This window comes from Lolium perenne, chromosome 1, assembly GCF_019359855.2.
Source record: "Lolium perenne isolate Kyuss_39 chromosome 1, Kyuss_2.0, whole genome shotgun sequence".
Classification (NCBI taxonomy): Eukaryota; Viridiplantae; Streptophyta; class Magnoliopsida; order Poales; family Poaceae; genus Lolium; species Lolium perenne.
In genome coordinates this window covers 146,911,355-146,931,633 of record NC_067244.2, presented here as the reverse complement: position 1 = coordinate 146,931,633, position 20,279 = coordinate 146,911,355, and positions in this window count along the sequence as shown.

Here is a 20,279-nt window from a genome sequence, read left to right as displayed (position 1 = left end):
AATGATAATCCATGGAAATCCAAGCTAATTAGGACAAGGTGCGAGCACTATTGGTATTCTATGCATGAGGCTTGCAACTTATAGGATGTCTTATGCATAACACATATGAATTATTACTACCGTTGACAAAATTGTTTCTATATTTTCAAAATAAAATCTCTAGCACAAAAATAGTAATCCATGCTTCCCTCTTTGAAGGGCCTTTCTTTTACTTTATGTTGAGTCAGTTTACCTACTTCCTTTTATCTTAGAAGCAAACACTTGTGTCAACTGTGTGCATTGATTCCTACATACTTGCTTATTTGCACTCATCATATTACTTTGTGTTGACAATTATCCATGAGATATACATGTTGAAGTTGAAAGCAACTGCTGAAACTTATATCTTCCTTTGTGTTGCTTCAAAACTTTCTACTAAGCATTTATTGCTTTATGAGTTAACTCCTATGCAAGTCTTATTGATGCTTATCTTGAAAGTACTATTCATGAAAAGTCTTTGCTATATGATTCAGTTGTTTAGTCATTGTCTTAACATTGCTTCGAATCACTTCATTCATCTCATATGCTTTACAATAGTACTGATCAAGATTATGATAGTAGCATGTCACTTCAGAAATTATCCTTGTTATCGTTTACCTACTCGAGGGCGAGTAGGAACTAAGCTTGGGGATGCTTGATACGTCTCCAATGTATCTATAATTTCTGATGTTCCATGCTAGTTTTATGACAATACCTACATGTTTTGCTCACACTTTATAATGATTTTATGCATTTTCCGGAACTAACCTATTAACAAGATGCCGAGGTGCCAGTTCCTGTTTTCTGCTGTTTTTGGTTCCAGAAAGGCTGTTCGGGCAATATTCTCGGAATTCGACGAAACAAAAGCCAAACATCTTATTTCACCGAGACGGACCAGAACACCGAAGGGGAGCCGGAGAGGAGGCCCAGGGCCCCCACACCACACTGGGCGCGGCCTAGGAGGGGGGCGCGCCGCCCTATGGGGTGGGCCCCCCAGGCACCCCCTTGCGCCGCCTCTTCGCCTATATAATCTCTCGTGACGTGAAAACCCTACAACAATTGACGAAACTCCAGAAAGACTCAAGGGACGCCGCCGCCATCGCGAAACTCTATTTCGGGGGACAGAAGTCTCTGTTCCAGCACGCCGCCGGGACGGGGAATTGCCCCCGGAATCCATATCCATCGACTCCACCGCCATCTTCATCGCCGTTGCTGTCTCCTATGATGAGGAGGGAGTAGTTCTCCCCCGAGGCTAAGGGCTCTACCGGTAGCTATGTGGTTCATCTCTCTCCCATGGTGTGATCTTTATGTGATCATGAGCTTTGTATCACTATTAATCTATGTGCTACTCTAGTGATGTTATTAAAGTAGTCTATTCCTCCTCCATGATGTAAAGTTGACAGTGTGTGCATCATGTAGTACTTGGCATAGGTTATGATTGTAATCTCTTGTGGATTATGAAGTTAACTATTACTATGATAGTATTGATGTGATCTATTCCCCCTTTCATAGCTATTGTTGACAGTGTGTATGCTATGTTAGTACTCGGTCTAAATTGCAACGGTCTATTATGCACTCTAGAGGTTACTTTAATATGAACTCCGGATTCACTCTCCACGGTGTGACGGTGACAGTGTGCGCATAGTGTGTGATTCCTTTATGAAGTTGTGGAGCTTGTTTACTCCGGCTTGAGGGTGCTCTTGTAGCCCTACACAATGAATGGTGTTTGTCATCTAACAAGAGAGTGTTTAAGAGTAGCATTTATTTATTCAAATATGTGATCATTGTTGAGAGTGTCCACTAGTGAAAGTATGATCCCTAGGCCTTGTTTCTAAGCATTGAAACACCGTTTCCAACAAGTTCTGCTACATGTTCGCTTGCTGCCATTTTTATTTCAGATTGCAATTGCTACTTACAATCATCCATATTACTTGTATTTCACTATCTCTTCGCCGAACTAGTGCACCTATACATCTGACAAGTGTATTAGGTGTGTTGGGGACACAAGAGACTTCTTGTATCTTAATTTCAGGGTTGCTTGAGAGGACTATCTTTGACCTCTACCTCCCGGAGTTCGATAAACCTTGGGTGATTCACTTAAGGGAAACTTGCTGCTGTTCTACAAACCTCTGCTCTTGGAGGCCCAACACTGTCTACATGAATAGAAGCGTGCGTAGACATCATCTTTCCCATTTATAGAACCACTACATAGATAGGTCCTTCAGATCGTACTTAGGAATCAACATAATGAACTAGAAATGAAGTAACAACTATAATAGAAACTAATTTTTGTGTTTTAGATATAAAAACAACTATAAAAGTAAACTATTTTTTTGTGTTTTTGATATAATGAAGCAAACAAAACAAAGTAAAGTAAATTAAGCAAACTATAACAGAGTAAAAGATTGGAGATGAGAGACTCCCCTTGTAGAAATCCTCTTTATCCCCGACAACTGCGCTAGAAAACAATTTGCTGGCGTGCAGTTGACGTGGGAGTTAGAAATTTCTGTGCTGTAACTTTTCTTCAGCTCCCCGGCAATGACGCCAGAAAACAAGCTTGATGGAGTGTAATCGGCGTATGCGTACACACTGTTGGGGAACCCCAAGAGGAAGGTGTGATGAGCACAGTAGCAAGTTTTCCCTCAGTATGAAACCAAGGTTCAATTGACCAGTAGGAGAAAAGCGTGACTTCTGAAGGTGTTGCTGGCTGACTAGTGGTAGGGCGCACTACCGGCGTCAGCAACAACGTGGAACCTGCACACAACACAACCAAAATACTTTGACCCAACTTACAGTGAGGTTGTCAATCTCACCGGTTTGCTAAACACAAAGGATTAGACGTATCGAATGGAAGGAGATGTTTGTAGAAAGTAAACATAACATGATTGCAGTTGAACTTATCAGTAAAGGAAATATGACCGGGGTCCACAGGTCACTAGAGGTGTCTCTCCATAAAGAAATAGCATGTTGGATGAACAAATTACAGCTGGGCAATTGACAGAATATCGACCATACATGACAAGATGATTACTATGATATTTGGTATTGGGCATTACAACATAATACATAGACCGTAATCCAACTGTGTGTATGACTAATAATCCACCTTCAGGTTAGCGTCCGCACCCCTTCCAGTATAAAGTTGCAAGCAACAAACTATCGCATTAATCAATATGTGTAAAGTAAACAATAGAATTACCCTTGGATATTTTTTTTATATTTTCTCCCTAGTAGCAACAACACATCTACAACCTTATAAGTTATAAAGTCACTCTCCCAGGAAATTAGAGGCATGAACCTACTATAGAGCATAAATACCCCCTCTTGGAGTCACAAGTGTCCACTTGGCTAGAGTTTCTACTAGCAACGGAGAGCATGCAAGATCACATATAACATATGCCATGAATATATAATCAAACTCAACATAGTATTCAATATTCATCGGATCCCAGCAAACCAAACATATCTCTACTATATAAAAAAGAGGAACTGGTTCTGTTTCCTCCTGCTAAAGATTTTGTGCTGCATATTTTCTTAGACTGTTATACCCTCCCAATAAATCTCATTACCCACCACTGTCATTTCCAAGTAATTACATACCGCTTCGTCCCCAAACAAGGAAAGGATTCCTGAGCGAAGCTAGGGTTCGACTGCCCAGCTACCGCTCCCCCACATACCGCCGCCACCCCATCGATCTGCGGCCACCGGCAACGGCCATCTCCTCCGGCCGGTGGAACGGTACTTTCACGTCATAAAACTCTCGACCACGGGCCCTTGCGACCGTGATGCCCGCCTAGCCCTTGACCTGTACGGCCCTTCCCGTGTAGTGGTTGCGTTCTCCCCTCGATTACCACTGGAGATGCGTCAGCGACGCGCGCTCCATGGGGAGGCTCCCGGCGTCGTCCCCCACAGTCAAGTGCTCAGAGACATGTGAACACGAGGCGGAAGGCCGGATGCCATGGCAGTACATCGTGGAGCTCGATGGCACAACGGCGGGAGGACAGTGGCGGCGCGGCGTTCCCGCTGGCAGTGGCAGCTCGGAGCTCGCTGGCGCATCGACGGGATACATCAACTGATTTCTTGGCGGATTCGGGAGAGCTTGCCTTCAGCAATCGTTGGCTCAGAGGAAAGAAGGGGATCCTGGAGGATGAAGTAATTGGACATGGGTATTACTCGCTGGAATCCGCCTCCACCCCCCCCCCCCCCCCGCCGACGAGCCCTAGCCTGCTCCTCCTAGGGTCTCCTATCGTCCTCCGCGCCCGATCCTGCGGCCCACCGCCCTGATTCACGTCGCCGTCATGCCTCTGCTGCTCGGATCTCGCAGGGTGGTCTGATCGCAGGAGACGAGTGAGGAGGGCCGGTCCGATTCGGGCGTCTCGGCGCTGCTCAGACCGGAGATCCGCCCGATCCGGACCCTGTGTTGATTTGTTTTGCCAATGAGGAATCCTGCCCTACTTGATTGTTTTGCCGGTGAGGAACACTGCCTTCCTTGGATTGTTTTGCTTGATCACATATGTTTCTGCTACCTTATGTCAGCCCATTCGCATACTTCACATGTATTTGTAGTAGGCTTTGGTTTGCATAGTTGCTGTGCTGGGTGCGGGATTGGTGCATAATAGTGTACATACTCCATATAATTATTAAAGTTCAGACCGAGTACATGATTCATTTTTCATGAGTAATAATCCAGAATCCAGACTTTTGCAATATGTTCAAGAAATTCGTAAAAGAATGGCTCATACCAAACTGCTATGAATGTCGTTACAACTTTCATTGTGCTTATATTGAGCCCTGAGATGTGCTATCTAAAAAATAGCATCAACCTGTTGCCTACCAAAACCCACCGGCGAGCAGCGACGAGCAACACGAAGAGCCGAGAGGCTTCCAGGATGGCTGGTGGGCCCTGGTCCCTCGGGCGACGGCCCGCAATGCTCCGGCACACGTCCTAGCAGTTGCAAGGGCGTGCCACCTGACCTATACCTGGTCAAGAAGGTGTTTGATCACTTCGATTAGTTTCCTGCATGGTAGACACGTAAACATTAAATGAGCCTCGATCGGCTCTCAGGTCACCCTGCTCATCGGCTCAAAGAGCCGATTGACCCATGGTTCATGTTAGATCTTGCAATAACATGGGTATCCTGCTTCATTAATATTAAGCTAAATCGATCTACGACAGTTTAGGGTTTTCACCGTATGACCGGAACATCCTACACGTAGTTGAGCCTAGCAGATACGAAAGATGATGGAAAACTACCCCTAAAAGAGGCCTAAAAACCAACATGGAGTCGATTCCCGGAACATCCCTTCTAGGATCGGCAAACCATACCTAACGCACTACCGGATCGTTCAACCCGTTTGCAAGGCCTAACCATACGGATATCAAACTAATCCTTGAAGGACAAGGAGCAACTATAACAGATCAAATCTACTAAATAAAGACGAAGCAAGATGTCGCCCTTACACCTAAGATAGGTGTAAGGGCGGCTAGACATCGAGGGGCAGCATAGCTAAGCAAGCATATCAGAAGAACAACGATGCAAGCCCCAAAACATCTACGATAAGTAGTGTTACTCGCCATCAACAAGGCTTCAGTACGAGCAACACCAGATAACGAATAAACTTATACTGCCTAGATCGCAAGATGCGATCTAGGCAGCATGATGCCTACCCGGAAGAAACCCTCGAAACAAGGGGTGGCGATGCGCCTAGATTGTGTTTGTTGTGAACGTGGTCGTCCTCCTTTCTCAATAACCCTAGATACATATTTATAGTCCGGGGACTTTCTATCTTTGGAATACACCTAATCGTGTACGAGCTAAACTCTATCTCTTAATTCTAAACTAAGATGCAATCTACTATAATGTACAGATATACGGGCAATCTAGCCCAAACTCTCGTACAAGGCCGATTTAGAGACACTTCATGCGCACATCCTCCAAGCCCATCTCAACTACGGCCCATCTCCTGCCCTGGCTAAATTCGGGTGATAACACATGCCCCCCTGGTTTTGATAATGATAATTTCAAAACCACTCTGTTTTTTCTTCGTAGGGTCACGTCGTGGCAGAGAAGAACCGTCACAGTATCCTTTCATCATGATGCCTTGCCTTCTCAACTTCTCTGCATGATTTGACAGTTTCGGCACCATGTCCTCGGAAACCGCCGTAGCATTAAGTCTCCACTATATCCCCTTTATTTAACCGCATCAAGCAGTTCGCTTCTTCATCCCCCTGCCCCGCATTAGCCATCGGAAAACCCTCCTTCGCACCATGTCTTCCTCCTCCTCCTCTACCTCATCGGATCTTTCCTCCCTATCCTCTTCTTCTCATGAGCCGACACCGGAGTGGGGCTCGCTGGCGGCGCATGACATCCTCGCCCCAACGACGTGGGACAAGGAGGATCACGATTCCTCCGTCTGGTCCGAGGATGACAAGTCCTTGACCGACGGAGAAGATGACCTCCAGTTCCTCGTCGATGGGGAGCTGGAGGCGGAGAGCGAGGATGACTCCTTCTCCTGGGATGACTTCACCTCCTCCGACGAGGAGGAGGAAGAGGAGGAAGAAACCTCCTCGTTCTCCGACGAGCCGCCGGCGAAGCGCTTCCGCGCCGGGTCGGACAACGACAACGACGACGACGAGGAGGAAGAGGCCCCTGCCGAGGGCTACGGCAGCAGCGACGAGGAGCTCGCCGGTAGCAGCACCGACGGCAGCCACGACAGCGATGACGAGGGCAGAGACGGCCCTTAGACTAGGACTACTAGCATAGGACTAGTAGCAATCGGCTCTTCTTTTGTTCTTCTTGTCTTGAGCAATCGGCTCTTCTCTGTAAAAGTCCTCTTTAGTAATGAAGAAAATGTTTCTATGTCAATTTCGCTTTCATATCAATTTTGCCGATTGTCAACGCAAGTCAACGCACAAAGAGCCGATGGCAGCGCATCGGCCTTCACCACAAAACGCGAGTAAGGCCAAATCAGTTGCCCATTCAAACGGTAACCTGCAACCCTTATCTGAAAGAGCAAACTCAGATACCCAAATCACCGCTCGAACAGACCCAAGTTACAGCCACGCGACTCTCAGATCTCGATCGCGCAGACCCAACTCCACAGCGAATCCAATGGCGGAATCATCCAACGCCAACCCTACGGTCTCTGGCCTGAAGGTAATCCTCATCCGAGCACAATGTTAGAATTAACAGCAAACACCTGAATTAATGTCTCATTCCATCATTAATTTTTAGATTTCAGACATTCTACTGCCGCATCCTTCTCTTCCAAATTCTCTCGGCCTTGGCCCTCGTTCTACCGAGAGTCCCGCCCATTTAATTTCATGCGAGGCCAATAGGATTCCCTTCGTGAACCAGAATTTAGATCTAACTTCTTGGGCCGACTGCTTACGAGCCTGGCCTAACCCTCCTGAAGATTGGGTTTCATGGTACAATAGAATAGCTAAAACCCACCAAGCCACCTGGGAAACCACAGGAATAGCCGATGCTTTAGCTTTATCACTGTCTCCACTTGAGAAACATGAAAACCTTCTGAAAACCATCGGCTACTTTTGGTCTGATGCTTTGAATTGCTTCATGTTTGGCCATGGCCCCATGACACCAACCCTACTAGACGTGGCCATGATCACTGGTCTAGATATTGCATCCCCAAGCCCCTCTGCTTTTATGCTGCCAAAGGTCCCTTTCACACTCTCTTCCAAAATAGAGTGCACAAACTGGGGTGCTTATCTTCGACGCCACATGAAAAACAAAGGCCCTGTAACAGAGAAAGAACACACGGCCTTCCTGAATTTCTGGTTGGAACACTTCATATTCTGTGGCCCTTCACTCGCTCCAACCAAGAACTATCTCTCCTTGGCCTATGAACTTGCCAGAGGCACACAGCTGGGCATTGGCAAACTGTTCCTTGGAGAGGTCTATTGATATCTCCAACTAATGTCTGTCAAACTGTTTTCCCAAAAGACAGTCAAAACAGGAGGTCCCTGGTGGTTTATTCAACTATGGGCTCAACTGTATTTCCAGAACCATGTCCCAAACTTTCCACCTTTGGCCACTTGCACCTTTCCAGATATTAACGGGAAGCCAATCCGGTGCACTAACTACGGCCAAGCTCTATATAGCCTTCCAGGTAGTAGACTGACCCTCAAGGAAGCATCGGAGTGGTTCAGAATTTTCTACCAAGGCCTGGACAATCCTCTCTTCTTTCCTTATACGGAGTCTGAAAATTTCGAAAATCCAGTCTCCTTCAGGCTAGACAGCTTTGCCGATGACGCCAGCACTCGGCAATTGTATTCCATCATGATCCGTCCCTGCTTCCTTCCAGTTGGCATGAGCACCTCAAACAGGATCATCAAACCTGGTTATGAGTCTTATCATCCGGTCGTAGCAGCCCGGCAATTTGGTCTTCGGCAGGTGTCTCCCCATTTCTTCCTCCACCACTTAACAGAGAGCAGAGCTGATCTGCCCGATGTCCTCACGGGTCAGAGGTGTTACTCTTTCTTTGATGCTCTAGCCATCCCAATTCCTCACAACCTCTCTTTCACCTCATCAACCGATGGTTTTGAGACCTGGTGGTCAATGTGGAAGACCCATGCCTTCAGGAGAGCTCTGGGCCCATTGCTGAAACAACTTGATGCTGAATATGATATCCCTGCAGAACAGGTACCACTACTCACGAATTATCTTGAAGTGGCTCACAATGATTTCTTTCCTTTTATAATCCTGCTCTGTCTTCTTGCAGCAACAAGACGATCCCGAACCTGTACATGATGACGGCTCCCCTTTCAATTTCCTCCCACCAGCTCCGGTGGTCCTCTTCTGCAAAAACTCACCGCCCTTGAAAAAGGTCATGATGCAGGGCCAGCCGATTTCACCAAAATCGGCTCCCAAGAGCAGAGCATCTTCTAAGCTAGCTGCCCCCCCGAGCCTCAGCTAAGGCGAGAATAGCAGTGAGGAAAGTAGCTGCCAGGAAGACCTTGAAGCGCCGAAACCCTACTCCAACCCAAGAAAGTTTGCACGTAAGCTGATCCATGCCTTGGCTGATTTTATCTATCCTTCTAGGCTTCTGCAACATGCTTGTATTTCTTTTACAGACCTCTACTGAAGAAAACTCTAGCGAGGAGATACAGTCCAGTCGAAGGGACTCGAGCTCGGGCAACTCTGGGAAAACCACCACACAGAGCCAGCCAGACTTGCCACCGTCGGCTTCCAAGAAAAGGTCAGCTCCTGAACCTGCTGCTTCCCAAGCTCCCATCAAAGCAGGGCAGGGCGGATTACGCACAAAGAGCCGATGTATCAAGAGAGCTCGCAAGGAACCGCAAACCTCTTCATCGAACCAAGAGGTTTTGGATGTAATTACTCTCCATGCTCTCCTTGGCTCATATTTCATGCTAACCTGTTGCTGTTCTTATCGGCTAACCAGTTCCTCTGCAGACCGATGACACCTCCAGTGGGGAAGTCGAGGAAGTACTGATGCCATCTGCCACCCTGGACCTAGCAACTCCTGACAGTGTAGCTGACAAGGTTGCCACCTTGGCCAAGCCCATAGCAGAAACACAAGAGCCGATCACCTCTTCATCGGCTGTTCCTCTGGTCTTAGGAGAGGTACACTCCCTTTCCTTAACTTTACCTTTCTCTTTCGCTGTATACTGACATTGTTCTTGTTGTTTGTCAGGGTCATGACCTCTCAAGCTTACTAACGTTCGACCCTGAATCCATCGAACCAGCTGCATCTAAAGCCAGTGAAGAGCCAGGACCCAGCGCTACACATGGTCAACTCCAGCATCTCAAGGCCCTGCTCTCCTCCTCAATTGAGACATTGGTTGAAAACCCTGAAGAAGTGAAGAGCATCCTTGAAGACGTCCAGCCTCATCTCCCGGTGACGTTGAAGGTGAAACTCTGGCCAGTTGTGACTCTGTCTGCCTACAGGTCAAGGGTGAAATTGGCTCGTCAGAGGATCGGTCTACGCCATGCCCAGCTTCCGTTGAAAGCCGATATTGCAGACAAATGTCAGCGGCTTAATGAGAAGAAGGCAGCTCTGGATGCCAAAACTGACACCTCTGTCAGTACTGCTGAACTTGAGACCTTGCGAAAGGAGTTGGAGGACCTTGAAGAGAGGGTCCGGGCAACCAAACAGCTCATCCAAGATAAGGAAGCCCTAATTGTCCACTCCCACGAGGAAGCAGAAGGCCTCAAAGCTGAACTGAAGACTGATCTGGCCGAAATACGTGCCCTGAACAAGCAGCTGGTGACAGGCAAGGACGAAGATGATGAGGCCGAGATCACCGAGGTGGATCGTGTTCGTGCTGACGCCCTCCATGCTCTTGAGGCATTCCTTCAGTAGAGCTTCTCTATGTACCCTGATAACTGCTCAATTGAGCTTGTTCCTTTGCTTGTAACAGTTTATACCTCTTGAGTCGATGGCTGCACATCGGCTTTTTATTCTAAAGTCGATGTCTGTGCATCGGCTGTACTTTGCCTCCTGTTGTTTTGTATACATTTTTTTATTTGGCCGATTTAATGTATCGGCCCCCATGTCTCACTGTCCATCATCCCATATACTTGGGAAATGTTTCTTGCGAATATTTCTTGCGATGCTGGTCGTTGACAACCCCTGGGAACATACTTCATGGCCTTGTATCTTATCCGTTTAGGTGCCCCCCGAGCCGAATCTTTCAAGTAATTGAAGATATCGGCTTTCTAGTAATCCGGTTCCAGGAATTGTACCTGAACATCGGCTCCACCTACTAGCTCGATGTTGTGCTTTACTCTGGCTACGTGACATGCTTGAGATGAGATCATTGCTTTTTATTTTTTGGGGCCGATCGCAGGGATCGGCCTTGCCACGTACGTCCATTGACTTTAGTCTTGCTACTCCGTCAGGCCGGTGGATAAGACCAGCCTCACCCCGATTTTTGAAGCTTCGATGCGCTCACAGCCGTCCAAACTGATTCCAGAGATCGGCTCTTGGTCGTCTGCATCCCAAATATTCATGCCAGCTAATGAGATCTTGATCAAGTCATCTGCATGCACGACCTCCACTTCATCTCCATCCCATTGTATCAGGCATTGGTGCATTGTGGAAGGAATGCAGCAGTTGGCATGAATCCAATCCCTCCCTAGCAGGACAGCGTAGGTGCTTTTGCTGTCGACGATGAAGAATGACGTAGGGATGGTTTTCCGGCCTACGGTTAGATCTACGTTCAGAACGCCTTGTGCTTCTGATGCTTGGCCGTTGAAATCGCTTAGTGTGACGTTGGTCTTGATCAGATCTTCATTAGAGCGTCCTAAACGCCGTAGCATGGAGTATGGCATTATATTGACTGCCGCTCCCGTGTCAACCAACACCTTGTTGACAGGCTGCCCATTGATATAACCTCTTAGGTACATGGCCTTCAAGTGCCTGTAGCTCCTCTCTCGTGGCTTTTCAAAGATAACTGGCCGTGGACCGCAGTCAAACTGTGCCACTGGCACTTCTTCAGATCCTGGAGCATGAAACTCCGACGGGAGTATGAACACCATGTTTGTATCAGCCGATGCCTTTGCATCAGCTTTTGTCTGCTTGGGGCGCCATTCTTTCTTCTGTGGCCGCGCCTCCGTCTCCAATGTTTGCTGAATTTTCACGGCCAGATCGGGCCGTGCTTTCCTCAACGTGTACAGGTACTGCGCTTCGGCTTCCTCCAGGTTACGTAGCCGCTGAACCCTACGCTTCTGGGAATGACTGAGTCCATCAGGGCACCACCTCGGCCGGTGGTACCTATCTTCTTCTTCATCTTCTGACTCCTCGAAGTCTTCATCTTGAGATGACTCAGCTCGTCTGTTCTGAGGTGGGAGAGGCCCTAGACGCTTGAACACTGAAACCTCACTTGTGCCCTTCCTCTGCTGTCTACATTCTGGGCAGTTGTCGATTGTGGGCAATCGGCTCATTCCTGAGTCCCAGCAGTGCTTAAAGAAAGGACAATCCCAGTGTCTGTCCATGTCTTCCTTCTCTCTTGATCTCCCTTTAGCGCGGCGTTCATATCCTTCGTCGTCTCTGTCATATCGACGATGTTTTCTGTTGTCTGCATCTGACCGACGATATCTGTCGTTATCTACGTCGTACCGCTGGCGTCGGTCGTACTGGTACTCATATTTGTTAAGGAGATGCGCGGAGAGTGGTCGTTGGTACCGCACGCTTCTCACTTCTTCCTCGGTGAGGTACCGTCTGTTATCATATTGGGGCCGGTCGCGTGGATCGGCCTCCTTCTTATCCTTGCCACGGGAGTGACTGCTTTCTTCTTTATCTTTGCCATGGTGGTCTACAGGACCTGCCATGTTGATATCGAAAGAGAAACCCGGCCAACGTTTCGTGGAAGGGTTGAGCTCCACCATGTTGACGCCAGGAAACGGTTGCATGTCCACTTTCATGGCAAACTGACCGAAGATTAATCGGCCTTGTTCTATCGCCATTTGAATCTGTCCACGCAACACTTTGCAGTCGTTGGTGACGTGGGTGAACGTGTGATGCCATTTGCAGTACGGTCTCCCGTTCAACTCTTGCACCGTAGGGATTTTATGGCCTTCGGGTAACTTCAGCTGTTTTTCCTTCAGCAGCAAATCGAAAATCTGCTCAGTTTTGCTTATATCAAAGTCAAACCCTTTTGCAGGCCCTGGTTGTTTCACCCATTTGCAGGACACGGGTAATGCCCCCGAGCCCATTCAGCCACGGCGACTTCCTGATCTTCTGCAGAGTCTTCAACTTCTTCTGCCTCGACCAGGCCTATCAGGCGCTTGAACTTGTCTTGGTACAATTCTGGGTGGCGCTGCTCATACAATGTCAGTTTCTGGACCATATGTGCCAGTGAATTGTAATCCACTTGGAAAGTCAGATCCTTGAGTGGCGCTGCGAGGCCTGCCACTGCCAGCTCGACTGCTTCTTTCTCAGTTAAACGAACCGAATAACATCGGTTCTTGACAGTCCTGAAACGCTGAATGTAATCAGACACCGTCTCTCCCCGCCTTTGCCGCACCTGCGTCAGATCGGCAATGCCAGCTTCGGTAGCTTCTGAGTGGTATTGTACATGAAACTGCTCTTCCAGTTGCTTCCATGTCCGAACTGAATCTGGTGGCAACGAGGTGTACCACCCAAAAGCTGGACCCGTGAGAGATTGCGTAAAGAACCTTACACGTAGCGGGTCTGATGCTGAAACCATGCCCAACTGTGCCAAATATCGGCTCACATGCTCAATTGAGCTAGACCCTTCTGATCCACTGAACTTTGTGAAGTCAGGGAGCCGATACTTGGGCGGCAGCGGGATCAGGTCATATTCATTGGGATACGGCTTGGAATAGCCGATTGTTCTCCTCTTTGGCAGGATACCGAACTGATCTCTCAGGATTGCACTGATTTGATCAATGGTATGAGCTGCAGGGGCTGAGCTTTCATGACTCGTTCCGGTGGCATATTTAGCTAGCCACGCCTGTTTCTCAGTGTCAGCTCCAGAACTCCCTCCTGCTCCAGCAATCCCTCCTGCTGTAATCTGGTTCGTGTGCGCCCAGTTGTTGCAGTCCGGCACGTATGTGCACATGTATCCATGTGGGATCTCTTTGGGCGGCTCATACAGGAATTGGTAATCGCCGGGATCACCTCCAACCCTGTAGACGACATATGCCGGTGAACCTTGTTGCTGTGGAGCTGCAAGCGTGAATGGCAGTTGCGGTCTGGTGTGGAACGGTAATTCTCCTTGGTGAGTCCCTAGGGCAGGTCCTGACGGAGAATACTGATGCTTCATGATTTCCTGAACCACACGAAGCGCAACACGCTCGAAAGCGTTCACCAGGCTCTCAGAATGACGATGTAGAGAATGAGCCACCATATAATTGGTTTCCTGGCGCAGGGCTCTGGTGCGCTCCTCCGAAGGAAGAGACAGATCTACTCCATCGAGCATTCCTTCGGGTGTGAATCCTTTGAACCTAATGCCATGTGAACGGGTTTTTTCGAAAGAGCCGATGAGATCGACTTCGAAGAGAGCCTTAAGCTCATCATACTTCTTCTTGTGCTCTTCAGGCAGATCTTCGTACTTGACTGGTTCGTCCGACATCTCAGCTGCAGATGTTGACGTGGTTGCTGCAGACTGTCCCACCGGGCGTGCCAGAATGTGTTGCCTGCCAAAACCCACCGGCGAGCAGCGACGAGCAACACGAAGAGCCGGGAGGCTTCTAGGACGGCTGGTGGGCCCTGGTCCCTCGGGCGATGGCCCGCAATGCTCCGGCACACGTCCTGGCGGTTGCAAGGGCGTGCCACCTGACCTATACCTGGTCAGGAAGGTGTTTGATCGCTTCGATTAGTTTCCTGCATGGTAGACATGTAAACATTAAATGAGCCTCGATCGGCTCTCAGGTTACCCTGCTCATCGGCTCAAAGAGACGATTGACCCATGGTTCATGTTAGATCTTGCAATAACATGGGTATCGTGCTTCATTAATATTAAGCTAAATCGATCTACGACAGTTTAGGGTTTTCACCGTATAACCGGAACATCCTACACGTAGTTGAGCCTAGCAGATACAAAAGATGATGGAAAACTACCCCTAAAAGAGGCCTAAAAACCAACATGGAGTCGATTCCTGGAACATCCCTTCTAGGATCGGCAAACCATACCTAACGCACTACCGGATCGTTCAACCCGTTTGCAAGGCCTAACCATACGGATATCAAACTAATCCTTGAAGGACAAGGAGCAACTATAACAGATCAAATCTACTAAATAAAGACGAAGCAAGATGCCGCCCTTACACCTAAGATAGGTGTAAGGGCGGCTAGACATCGAGGGGCAGCATAGCTAAGCAAGTATATCAGAAGAACAACGATGCAAGCCCCAAAACATCTACGATAAGTAGTGTTACTCGCCATCAACAAGGCTTCAGTATGAGCAACACCAGATAACGAATAAACTTATACTGCCTAGATCGCAATGCGATCTAGGCAGCATGATGCCTACCCGGAAGAAACCCTCGAAACAAGGGGTGGCGATGCGCCTAGATTGTGTTTGTTGTGAACGTTGTCGTCCTCCTTTCTCAATAACCCTAGATACATATTTATAGTCCGGGGACTTTCTATCTTTGAAATACACCTAATCGTGTACGAGCTAAACTCTATCTCTTAATTCTAAACTAAGATGCAATCTACTATAATGTACAGATATACGGGCAATCTAGCCCAAACTCTCGTACAAGGCCGATTTAGAGACACTTCATGCGCACATCCTCCAAGCCCATCTCAACTACGGCCCATCTCCTGCCCTGGCTAAATTCTGGTGATAACACAACCACACAAGTATGCACATCTTGACCTCTTTTCTTTGCGAACTCTTTTTTTAGTTACAAGATTGTTAAACAATGGTTGCTATCAATCAGGTTACACCTATATATCTATATCATGCAACTTATGTCCTGGAAGTGGTTCAATGTAAAGAAATAGTCCATTTCTTTTCTATCAGGATTTACTAACAATGTTGCAGCGTTCTCATTCCTACCATTGGAGACCATATTGTGTCACTTAGTTCAATAGAAGGATCGTAACTTCTATACCCAATCTTAATCTTAAGTCGAATAAAGCAAAGTTCTTAGAGGTACCATTGTAAATTTAAAGAACATGTACCCCTGTTTTTGCCGATTACTCATTACCACCAATGTAAATCTGTCTCACTGGTTTTATTGCTTGTAGTTCTATTTGTGATTAAAAAATAAATTCTGTTAATTTAATAAGAATCATTAAGGGTTTGTGAGAGATATATCTACTTAAATTTTACCAACAAGAGTTTTTTGCAAGTCAGGTTGATATCTTGGCTGGAGCGTTTGGAATCAGCCCTCGCAGGGGATGATAGCTGGAAAAAAAACGACAGGAGCCAGGAAGATGTCGGGGTAGGTGATGGTGAGGCTGGCGTTGGTGCCCTGGAGCGCACTCAGACTTTGAACTATCAAAGTCACAGTAGCATCAGGACACGGCAATGAGACGTACTGTTTCTTTTCTCCTACATCTTCTTGTTCTTATACTAGATACATGTTTGACCCTATTGAAGTATATCAGCTTCCGATTATGCTGAGTTGTATTACCTGATGGGGTTCGTAGCATAGAAAACAAAAAAATTCTTACCGCAAGACGAATAAATCCAAGATCTAATCTATGGAACACCCAAGATCTAATCTACAAGATCGGAGCAACGAGATGGAGATCAGACTAACCCTCGAAGATTTCCAAAGCCTACGAGATTAGATCTCGTTGTTGGTGTAGACGATCGTCCCCGGTGCTGCAATCCGGCAGCACTTCCGTACTCGGTCGCGCGTACGGTGTCGATGAAGCCCTTCCTCTCCCCGTTCCAGCGGGCAGCGGAGGTGTGGTAGATCTCCACGGAATCCCAGCAGCACGATGGCGTGGTGGTGGTGGTGGTGGAGAAGAGTTGCTGCAAGGCTTCGCCTAAGCCTGCACAGCGTATGGAGGTGGAAGAAAGAGGGGGGCGGCTAGGGTTGTGGATGGGGTGCCTTGGCCGGCCACCCCCTCCCCTCTTTATATAGGTGGGGGGTCGGCCCCTAGGGCCCACTCATCCCTTTGGCCGGCCATGGGAAGGGGCAAACTCCTCCCCCAAGTCTTCCCCCTTATCTCCTAATTTAAACGCTTTATTTTAGGAGATAGATCTTATCTCTAATTTTAAACCATTTAAACTAGAGATAGATCTTATCTCTAAGGGGGCCGGCCTGGGCACACATGTCATGGTGGGCAGGACCCACTATGCCATGTGGCGCCTATGTGGCCTCTCCCGGGGTGGTGGGCCCACTGGTGTCCCTCTAGAACCTTCTAGAAGCTCCGGTCAAAGCATCGGACTTTTTCCCGAACCCCGGAAATTGACTTCCCATATATGAATCTTATTCTCCGGACAATTTCGGACCTCCTCATGATGTCCTGGATCCCATCCGAGACTCCGAACAAAAACTTCGGACTCCAACTCATATTCCGAATCTACTTATGCGACATCGAACCTTAAGCGCGTCACCCTACGGTTCGCGAACTATGCAGACATGGTCGAGACTCCTCTCCGAGCAATAACCAATAGCGGGATCTGGAGATCCATAATGGCTCCCACATATTCAACGATGACTTAGTGATCGATTGAACCATTTACATACGATGCCGATTCCCTTTGTCACGCGATATTTTACTTGTCCGAGGTTCGATCATCGGTATCTCCATACCTTGTTCAACCTTGTTACCGACAAGTACTCTTTACTCGTACTGTGGTAAGTGATCTCTTATGAACCATTCATATGCTTGCAAGCTAATCAGATGACATTCCACCGAGAGGGCCCAGAGTATATCTATCCGTCATCAGGATAGACAAATCCCACTATTGATCCATATGCCTCAACTCACACTTTCCAAATACTGAATCCCATCTTTATAACCACCTATTTACGCAATGGCGTTTGATGTAATCAAAGTACCATTCCGGTGTAAGTGATTTACATGATCTCATGGTCGAAGGACTAGGCAACTATGTATCGAAAGCTTATAGCAAATTGAACTTAATGACTTGATCTTATGCTACGCTCATTTGGGTGTGTGTCCATTATATCATCTATTATATATTAAAAGTAAATTACGGGCTCACCAGAAATTAGAGAAATCGCTAGAAAATCCCATAAAAAATAGAAACATCTGGCCATCTATTTAATTATTAAGTGTATGGTAACCAATGGATCTTAAATATAATCAATTGACGTTAAAGTTGGAAAAAATTACCCACCAATACCCTCCATAAGTTTATACGCACCCCTTCAATTTTGCATCAAGCCATCAAAAAAAATTGCATACACCTGCCCTAGCGTGTCCTCATGAGCACGTCACCGCCGTCATTGATGCCGTCGGCCGGCCGGCCAACCTCCTGCAAGGCCATGAATCAAACTAGCTTGCCTCAGGAATATAATAGGTCAGTAGCGACACCGATCCCTCCATATATATTTTGGACGGTGCCGTCGGGCGGTCGCCGGCTGATCTCCATCACGCCAATGCAAGCACATCAGCGGATCATGTTACATGTATCAATCTACAAATTTATCTTGCCTCATGGATGAAATAGACCAACAGGGGACATGCACATCCCTGCGGAATTGATCGATGGATTGAATAGACCTGCAGCAGACATGCATCCCTGCTAGATCGGTCCAAGACTTGTCTCATAGAGACAGAAAAGATAGCCACGATCAAAAGCTCAGTTCATAATCTAGAGAGGTACGTATCATTCTGCGTCGTCACGGAAATTCGATCTGAACTGGCCGGCCGGTCATCGATCAAGCTACCATGTGCGAGGATGGAGAGGGCTTGCACGATCAGCTGTACATCTACTTGTATTCTAACAAGTACGTATGCGTAGGAATATATTGCTAACATCATGCAGGATGTACGAACGGACCTGGCAAAGGAGCACCTGTGAAGATCGTGGATGTGCAACAACGGTTGAACTGGCCGGCCGGTCGATCGATGAGCTACCATGCGCGACCATGAAGGAAGCTAACACAATTCAGCTGTATATGTACGTACCTACTTGTATCAAGCATACAATCCAAGGCTTACATTGCTAGCATCATGTAGGATAAATTCACAGGTGGATTATTACCTTATTGTTGACACAAGCTCTCTCAACCCTGATAATGGTAAGAGTCTATGTGAGAGGCAAAGTTAAATTATTTTCTGTCCTTTCCATGCATCATGCAGGGTGGAGGAGTGAAGACTATTTGTGATGGCCGTAAACCAACTTGGAATCAAGTCAGTTATGTTAGCTCATCTTTAACGTTTTCTTTCACGATTAGTTACTAGAATCATACATATTGTTTTCTTATTGCTGTCTAAAACTCAGTTGAAACTTATAACTCATAGAAACAGTTTATGAAATATCTTTTAGATGTTGAAACTCTTCAACTAAATTTATCTGAAGGCAACTGTTACTAGCAAGCCTAATACAAGGAGGACCTAGATGACCAAAGGGCAGAATGGCATGATATGCTCATCGAGGGTATTTTCCAAACTTAATTCCCACAAACCCTCCATAACTCATATCTGTCGCACAAATTGTATTTTTTTATTCTTTGGAGCAACAATGTATTTAATTTTTATTATGGACGCCATGCAATACTACTCATAATCATAATGTACACTATTACACAGTTTTCTCTCACCCAGCCGATAATGAAAAGAAGAAAGCGGACAAGATGTTCTTAAACAAAATATAGACCCAACCAATGGAAATTTGCCAAAAAAAACAGCCATGGATTTGAATGTAAGGTACAGTTGAATACTTGACTCAACTGAATCGTAATATTCAAAAAATAATTGTGGTTGTTCTCTAATCTTATTCAATACTTCACCGAAAACAAATGTGTGTACATCATTAGTGGCTTCAGTTTATCTGAGGAAACCTGAGGGTATTATTTAGGCCACTTGTCAAGCTAACTTAGAAGTTGCACTGAGTTATAATTGTCTCTGCATTCTCAATTATTACTCTTATTATTTTGCTATCATATTTACTAACTGTGAAATTCGAAGCTAATCAGTAACCTTATCTCGATTCCAAAAGCACTTCTCTTGAACCGAAAACTAATTGTCGATCCTTTATTCTAAAACCGGTTTGGTACTATGTTACATACTACCAAATAGACTTTCCAAAATCAAAGTAGTATCGGAAATTCGTCTTGGCTCCCGGGAGCATTTGCTCCCAGATTTTTGGGGAGCAAATTTTGTTTTTCAAAACTTTTCAAAAAATTCCGAAAAAATCATGCACGTACCTGACCATGGCACGCACCACCTTGTAAAATATCGCTGCGAAATGTCATCGTATGCGTCCTGGGCAAAAAGACAAATTTCCAGATCTAAGATTCATATTTTTGGATCTCATTTCATGTCAGAAATTTGTCATTTTCATCCAGGGCGCATACGATGATATTTTGCAACGAAATTTTACACGGTGGTGCGTGCCATGGTCAGGTACATGCATGATTTATTTCAGAATGTTTTGATAAGTTTTCGATTTGTTTTATTTTTTCGAAAAAACCGGGAGCAAATGCTCCCGGGAGCCAAATCGCCGCTCCCCTTCGTACTTGGTTATATAGATCTACATTTGTTTCTTGGAATCACAAATTTTTGTCATGCACTAGCTGATATCTTCGCGGCTACCTTAGGTCTGACTAATCAACACGTTAGCTTTTCATGAACCAAACTGTAGTTTCTTTGTA